Here is a 9,159-nt window from a genome sequence, read left to right as displayed (position 1 = left end):
TGATGTTCTGGTCCTGGATTTTCTTACTCCTTCAGCTTTCTGTTTAAAGAGATGCCAAGGGTGTCTGGTCCTTATGGAGTTACACTTTTTGTGTAGGATACATTAAATGGCCAAACTCTCCCACTAAGACACAGCCTACTCCAAGCATATCTAGTGATCAAATGTCAAAATTAAAACAAACAAGCCCACCCCCACAGAGAACATCCCAGATCTCTGTAACAAATGTTGACGAAAATAAATGAAAAGCCATAAAATAGATAACAGCCTGGTCCTGCCCGGTTTCAGTTGCAAGAGTTTGTCCAGAGAAGATATTGTACAGAAGAAGGCCAGAAGATATTTTGGGGTAAGGACATGGGAAATAAAACAACATTGAACCTGCACTCCGCTGAGTATCCTCTGTGCTGTGATACCCACAGGGGATATCAGTCTACTACAGAAGCAACTAATGAGTCTTGTCCTACGAGTGTTGTCTGCAGGGTATCCTGCACCCAGCGCACAGAACGGCAATCCCTTCTGCCCCCCAAAATAGCGATTTATTACCAGTGGTTAGCACTTGACAGCAGTTGAAGACACGCTGGGTATTCCTTTAAAAATCCCAAAGGGGTGTCTGAGGACACATCAAAACTTAACATAGGCTGGGACTAAGCTCACAAGTGGACCTTGGACTCCAGCTCACGCGACAAGAGACATGTGATTCCCACCAGCTCCGGCCAGTCACGTCTTGGTTTACAGCACACCACAAGGACGCAACAGAAGAGGAGAGTTCCTGGAAAGAATGACTCTAATTCATACTTGTTGACGTCAACAAACCAGAGATATGCTTGACCATTTTAAAGTATTTCCCAAAACCCAAAAGTGGTTCTGTAAGAATGTTCTGAGGTCCTGATATCAAAGCATATTTTCTTGCTGCCTGGCTTGTTACACTGGCTTATCTGGAGCAGAAATACATATATGTTTGTGTGCTTGCATTGCCACATGCATGCCTATGAATATTTACTGTGTAAATTTATAAACAAATAGCAGGAATTGAAAACTACACCGTATTTCAATGAATCTGTCAAGGAAATTTTGCATTTATGAAGATACATATATATGAATTATTGTATGTCACACATATAATCATATTATGTGTGTGGTCACTATGAAAGCATTAATAACATTGTCATTTACAAGAAAAACCCATTCAATATCTGCCTGCTCATGTTGCTCTTGAATGACCAGAGAGTTTTATGCTCCTTCTGTATTTTCTGACAGGAGCACTGGATGGACACAAGATCCCTGAAATTCCTGGCACAGAAGGCATGGTAGACAAAGGTCTACAGTTCTTCTGGCATGATAAAGAGGATCTGGGACTTGGTAAGGGAGAATCAGAATAATACAGAGAGATTTGTCTGTTAGCTGAGGGTGATGATGATAATTTTTTAGTGTTGAGGTCAGACCTGAGGAGCTGTGCAGCCCCAGCCTGTCAGCCTTGCAGCAGATCCTATACCGGGCAGGGAGAGAACTATTTGGTGACCAAGCCTCAGTCCCACAGGCATGAGTGAAAAGATAGATGCTGTGATTTGTTCAGATCTCCTCCAGTGTAAGTGCAGTCATGATAAATTGTTCAGTGTATCTTCAAAAGATACACAACTATGATTATTTTCTGGGGTTCGCTTAACCGTGCAAAATAAACCTAATGAATTGAATGCAGAGTACAACATGGAAGGGGACATTGCTACATCCCATTTCCCATCCTCAGCTGGTAAAAACATCTATAGAGAAAGAGAACCACCTACAACTGCTTATGGATATGAATTTTATGAACATTTTTTCAGCCAATGTCAGCCTGCTGGGCATTTTCCCTGTACACAACCACTCAGTGTAGGAAAACTAGAGAAAAATAGAGTTTTAAGAAGAATAAACAGGTCAGAGGACCTGCTAGGTGGGTTTTCCACGTCTTGCAGAGTTTGATTTTGTCCCATTTGTGTCACGTTGAATGACAGCTGCAGAGAGAACAGTCATATTCACAACAGCACTGCAGTCTGAAACAAAGCAGCATGTCAACCTTGCTTACATCTGGACTGCCAAGAGGGAAAGATTAAGTGCAATCTGATGACAACATTGTTTTCCCCATTCTCATAAAACACGGAGTCTACCAGATTTTCCCTTCTGGTTCATCAGCTGTGAAATGCATGGTTTCACAAAACATCAGATCTCCAGCCACCACTCACAAGGTATTAGAAGAAGTGATGAGCCTTGCTCAGATCCCAGGGAAATAGGAGCCATATGACCATCTGACTTGTTACATTGCTAGCTCAGAAGTTGATTTCAAGGGGGGGAGGAAGGGAAGGGGCTTCCAGTTGTGTAAATCCTCGTCTGATGAGTCCTAGTTGGTGAGGGGTGAGCGCCTGCTCTTGTGAAGTGGGGATGGCCATGTGCTATGCAGCCAACCCATCTCACCCAAATGGCAACCCATCAAATCCTGCACACAAACAGGCAGAGACTCAGAAGCAGGTTTGTTGTTTGTGTGGGGAGGGGAAGGCGGGCTTCCTCGAGGTGCTGCCAGACAACACAGGTCCAAATAATAAGAACTATGAGGACAGACTGAATGAACTGGGGTTGTTTGGACTAAAGAGGAATGAGATGGACGAGAGAGGAAAAGAAGGTAAGAACTCGATAACCTTCAGGAACAAGAAAAAATGCTTCAGAGCATACAAAACTACTCTGTTCTCAAGGTCTGTGATAATCAAGAGCTTAAACTGCAGGACAGTTAATCTTTCTGCTTAAATGTCAGGAGAAACTCTGTGTTAGGATGAATACTGTCTGCTGGAATCTGTCTTATGGAACACTTTTGCCTGCTGGAAAGCTTTAAGGTAATTTTAAATAAACTTCTGTCAGGAAGAGCATAGATATAATTGTTCCTGCCTTGGGACTGGATGGTCTTTCAGGGTCTACCAGGATGTTGGGATTCCCACTAGGAATCAGAACTAATCCCACCCTCTCAATCACACAGGCATGACAATTAGCTGCTTTAGTTTCCAGTCACAACCCTACAACAAAGAAAGCTCAAGAGCTCTATTGCCTATGGCCAGTTCATTGCTATATTGCGCCCTTCGGTTGGGTTTGCCATCCCCTTTTATCCAGCTCTTGTTCTCATTAGCTGATCAACAACATGCTTGTTTCGAAATTCTTTACAGCCATATGGATTAAACAAGAAAAAAAGAAGCGTCAAAACCCAAATAAGTATCACTAAATATAGTTAGGGCCAGCTGGTTTTAATTAGAATTGTCTCAAGGCAGCCATGCCAAAAGCAATCTGAGCAGAGTCTTATGGCATGATCTGTTGATCTGCCAACATCTTTCAGGGGTTTACTGTATCCCCTGCAGTGAAATCACGTCCCTGTGTAATACAATGATGGTGCATTCCAGACATATTTTTTGGCTGAGAGGCAGTGTTTTGGATGCAGTGGGAGCAATTGCTGTCATCTGATCCTAGGGCTCTGTTTTGTGTTGAAGGCATCACGTTGAAACCTAGATGGGCTCAGTAACCAAGGTGACCTCATGGGAAGGAGCCATCACCATGGAGAGTCCCCGAGCATGTTGGTGAGGATCGTGTGTGGGGGTGAACCAATTTTGGGGCATGTCTTGAGGCTTTTCCAGTCTCTTCCATTTTCTGACACCCCCCCATCATCAGGTAGACCACTGGGCCCAGTGTGTCAGTGAATGGTACCAATTATGCAGTCAGGTAGGCTGAGAGCAGTCCAGGTTCCCCAGGAAGTTTTCACACAGATGGGATCCAGCTCTTCTTGTTGAACAGCCTTTTCCTGACCAGGGTAGCTATTAGTTGCACAGGCTATGAAAACATGACAAGGTCTGCGAGCCAGAAGGACTCTGCTACCTGCACATCTTCTCTGTCCCCGCAGGGACAAAGGGAGTCAGATGAGTCTAGAGTAGGGTTTTTTTCACTAATCACTTGGAAAAGCAGAGGGGGAAGGAAAGGAGACTGAATCATCACAGGGCCAGCCAGGCAGATATTAGAGCCTTAGACTTTTTGTTACTGTGCCTAGGAATGTTCAGTCTCAGTTTCTTTCACCAACAGAGAAAGATGGGGAAATGGTCTGCCATATCCTCCACTGGTCCATCATCTCAGAAGACCGTCTAAGGGCCAGCCCCATTTTGCCTCAAGGTATGCATATTGATTTGATTCATCCTCAAGATTTTTCCCAGCTCTAATTTGATATGGGTTTATTGTTGGTTTCTCAGATGGGCTAATTCAAAACTTGCTGAAGTCAAAAGAGATTTTCTCTGTAAAGCCAAGCACAGAAAGTGGATAGCTGTTATATTTAGGTCACATAGCTCTGCCTTCCTGAAAGGGATTTGAGATATCTCCATATTCAAGGGCTGTAGTTTCAAATCAGATCACATTTCGTCATGGTCCTTCCTATACTGAACAATTGTTTGTGCGCACATCTCAGTTCTTAGATTTCATCACACAAACAGTGAGAGAATATTCATCACTAATGGAGAAAAAGAGTACTGCATAGCTATCACGTCCTGGGGACAGACAGAAGTTCAGGTGTCAGTGGACAGAGGACCTCTTCCAGACCTACCTCTTCTGGATAAAAATGTTAGTACATTCAGCTTTCTGTGCCTATTCACCAGCTTGACGTTTGATATTCCTGCAGCCTGCTAGCACACAGGGCAATGTTGACATTCCTTATGTACTCCAGGAGAAGTCATTAAGGTTTGCTGATGAGGGCTTGGTTTTATACAGAGCTGGCGTGGTTTCAGCCTCCCCACAATGTCTGTTCTTCCCTGTCCCCAGAAGAAACCTCAAGCCCTTGCAACCAGCAGAACTGGGGTAGGTGGGACACTCTTTCACTCACTTCAGCACGAAGACAGGTAACCTTGTAGTGAAAGGTAACACCCATATGAACAGCTCCACAAGCAAACTGCGAAGACAGTTAACCTCAAAGAAGGATCTGTAGCAAACAGCCACAGAAGGTGGAAGCAGATAAAGAGCAAGACATTTTTCAGTCTTCGTGGTGGATAGTCAAACAGAGACAAATCAGTCTGACTCCATCTGTCCTCTCTCCTTGCTCCCATGGAAGCTCCTTCAGCACTGCCCAATTTGTCATAGGAATTACCCACTTACACAGTTGCAAAAGCTGCTTTCCTCCACTTCCGAGTATCGTTTTGGCTCATGTCACATTAGGTAACACGCAGAACATTGCACATGCATGAACACAGAAGGCAAAGTGATCGTGTGTAATTAAAATATGTTTATAAGACCTCATCTTTCCCCCAAAGAATGACAAAATCAATTTATCCTGTTTAGGTTTATTTCAAGCAGTACTTCCTGAGGGTGTTCTTCCAACAGGAAACTCTTTGTTAGCATTACTTGACATATGGGAGAAAACTGGATGAGACCTGTCAAATCGCAAAGCTACTAGAGTCCTCTTTATTCCATTAGGTCTGATCCTAATCTTATTTATAAATCTTCATCCTAACAAGGCTTCATTTTCCTGCCTATGCCAAAAAAAGCATATGCAGAATTATCAAAATATTTGCAAAACTAACCCTTTCTCTGCAATTGCAGAGTTGGTTGAAATCTCAGAAAATAGTCTCACTCGTGTCTCCTCTGCCAAGACAGGACTGAGTCTACCCGTCATTCCCAGCAGAAATGTGCCTAAAATCTGCAGGGATGGGAAATTCTCTCTCTTCCAAAGTAATGCATAGAAGGTTTCCTTCCCCAAGCCATTACACAAACTTTAGTGGATTTGTTTGTTTGTTTGTTTTTTTGTACAGATGCCTAAACTGATTCATCCTTGTTGCGATTTAACCCTCTGACTATTTGGCTTATCTGGTTTGGACACTGAGAACTTGAAAATAACCTTTTAGTCCTTTCTTCACTATGTTATTTTTACACTGCAGATTCTCTTCATTTTTCTTGGGAACTTTCAACTACTTCAAGTTTATACAGCACCAAGCCATATGGAGAATTGCTTCCACTGGTGTAGTACTGTAACACACCAAAATATTAATTTTAATATTTTTTTTCATCTACAGATTTGATTAGTACTAGTTTGAAGTTGAAAGGAAAATAGAAGTGAGGAAATTACTGTATTTGCATGTCTCCAAGCTTTGCTATGTAAAGCAGAATTCCTTTGATCAATGCGCCATGCTTGGCATTTGAAATAAATTGATGAGGTCTGTCACAGGTAACTCATTAAGCTGAGATAATCAGACCATTTATAATTGTCCAATCTGATGTCAGAATCACACCTATCCATTTCATAGTAAATGTTCCCAAAGTGGAGGGAGAAAGAAGTAAAGTAAAATAAAAGGAATTTATGCTAGCAACATAGTGTTCCTCTCTGCTTCCTCCTGCAACTCTGCCCCATGCAGTGCAAATCTCAGTTGTGTGTTGAATGCTAATTTTTCAAATGCAGTGGTAACAGGAAAACTCCTCATCTGGTGCATATGAGCAGAGTCAGAAATGGATGTTTGCCATGTAGCCAGAGAGGCAAATTTTGCCCATCAGTTTATGCATATGTTTCATAAACAAAAAGGAAGTCTATGTTAGGGTGCTGGGGGAGATGCTATAAAGTTTTTATTGCAACTTGTTTTTGTAAGTCTTGTCTAGCAAATCCATGTGGTTTCCCTCAAATTTTCAGTAATAAACATTTAACAGCATGTTCCACCATCCCACTTATATAGGAAATTTTGTTGGGTGAGTGAAAGAAATTGCTCAGAAGGAACAAGGATTGCTGTGTTGCACTGTGACAACTACATACTGCAGAGAGCCTGAGAGTCTCGGGCTTGTTGCCTCTGTGAGATGACCTGTGGATGTGGCATCTTTGTCCTGAGACTGGGAGAGATCCTGGGTTTCTTATATAAAGGAATGGGTACTTCTGATCAAAAAATGTCAGACGTTTCTACCTTCTGCCAAATCATGGGAGGAACTGAATTCCTGTGAGTATAAACCCATGGACTTGAGGTTTAGTGGTTAAAAAGAAAATCCAGAAAAATAGTGTGTTTTGGCCTCCTTGGACCAAGCAAAATCTTGAAAGAAGCAGGAAGACGTTTCAGAGGTCATCACTGTCTTCTGCTAGACCTACATAATAAAATTTCACCTTACTGTTCAACCCTGAGTACCACCCCATGGAATACTCTTTCCTCTACTGTGTACCCACTCTTGCTCCAAGAGGTGGAAAAGATATCACAGATCAATCAGATGCCATGGAAACCACCTTATGTCAACATGGCAAAACCTTTGCTGTCCACTGTGATGGGAGTTGTGTGGACAATGGTGAACTGAGGCAATGGACTAGAGAGTTCAAGGAAAAAAGGAGCCCTTCTGTATATCCTTGGTGGAGAGACCCAAAGAGCATCACACGGGACCACTGTGCTGGACATGAGGACCAAATGACCAGTCAACGGTAGACCTTGTGTAGTCTACGAAACACAGTCGGTTCTTTCTCTGAGAAAAAGAAGCATGAAATAGGCTAGTTATATCTGGAACAAGGACATGGAAGGTGAGATCCATAGCAATTATCTTCCCCTTCCTAAACATATGGAGTAGGAATTCATCTCATCAACTGTTAGTTGTGTACCCCAGATGTCTGAGAAAGAAATAGAAGAGAAATAGGAACTTTGAGGTCACAATGCACCTGGTCTCCAGAAGAGACAGAAGTTAGGATGAGATGTGTTGCTCTCTGAAAAAAATGCAGGAGAGAAATGGGAACTCTATGGGTACAGTGTTTCTGGTCTATAGAAGAAACAGATTTCAGTCTGAGATGGATTGTTTTCTAAAAATGCCCTTTTCTCTACAATGACTGGAGGAGGTGCTGAGTGACTGATTCCAGTGTAGACTTCTACATTGTAGTTGTCTAACACAAAGTAAGAACCCATTCCCTCATGTCCAGTAACAACTGATCTAGCCTCTCCCTAGCCATGGAAACAGATAGGTACCTCCAGAGAGTGATTCATCCCACTTGAAGAAAATAAGAAAGCAAGAGGAACTGCAGTGGGCCAGACCTTTGGTCCATCTAGCACAGTCTTTCTTGGAAATTTGCCAACAACAAATGCCTAGGAAAAATATAAAATCAAACGAAATATACATCCTCAAAATACATTCCACAAATTTCTGCCTCAGGGACTTTCTGAACAAGAGTGGGTATCTTTTTACAGTAATCTTCAGGGGTTTTTTATCCGCCATTAACTTGTTCATATTTTGAATCCATGTAAACATTTAGCATCAGTAAACATGTGTTGACTCAAGTGTCTAATCCGGGTGATTTGTTCCCTGAGAGTGCTCTGCCTCTCTAAGCAGCCTAGACAACTTGCATAGACTAAGTGCTTAATTTTCAAGTGCGATGAATGCTACCCCCAGCAATTGGGAAAATAGCAGGTATAACTATGTTTTGCAGCTGGCTGCATTCATTTATCCATCTACCCAGCAGCTTCCAGAGACTCCCAGTGCCTTGAATACTAGACAGGCTGTGACAGAATCCCTCCGGTTGGTAACTCCAAAATATCACATTCCCAAAAAAGAAATCCCACATCCTTGGCACTGAGAACCTGGCACCAAAGTCTACAAAGAAAAGGAAGAATATTAGGAGGCAGCATAGTCCATAGGCGTACAGAGTCAGTAGACAGCTGGAAGGAGATAGCTTCCTCTAAGAAGATAGAAATATGTGCAAAAAAATTCATTGGGAAAGTCAGTCTGTTGATCTGGATAAGCAGGTCTCTTAGAGCAGCAATTGGTCAATACCCCAAATCAGCTGGATGGCTTGGCTTACTGTGACTGTCCTTACATTTTGGTTTTAAGATGGGGTGAAGCACCTTTTAGAGGTACTTATATTTCTTTACGAATTAAGAAGGGAGCTTAGCAATTACAAATACTTTCTACGCACTCCAACACACAGAGAATGCTTTTGCAGACCAGAAAATCCGGGGTATACTGAAAGCCTGATCCCTCCTCCCTGCAAACACTTCGTGTTTGGGGGTATTGCATTCATTTGTTCTGCTTTCTGCTGTTAACAGCTGCATGTGAAATGTCCCTGGGCTATTATTACATAGTATGTTTTACTTAAAGAAAATCATCCTTTCAGCTTGTGCTTGTCATCTCAGATAGTCCAAAGCACTGAGAAACACACATGTTTGCACATAGAAG

Source organism: Buteo buteo, chromosome 2, assembly GCF_964188355.1.
Source record: "Buteo buteo chromosome 2, bButBut1.hap1.1, whole genome shotgun sequence".
NCBI classification, from domain to species: domain Eukaryota; kingdom Metazoa; phylum Chordata; class Aves; order Accipitriformes; family Accipitridae; genus Buteo; species Buteo buteo.
Note: the sequence above shows the minus strand (reverse complement) of the source record.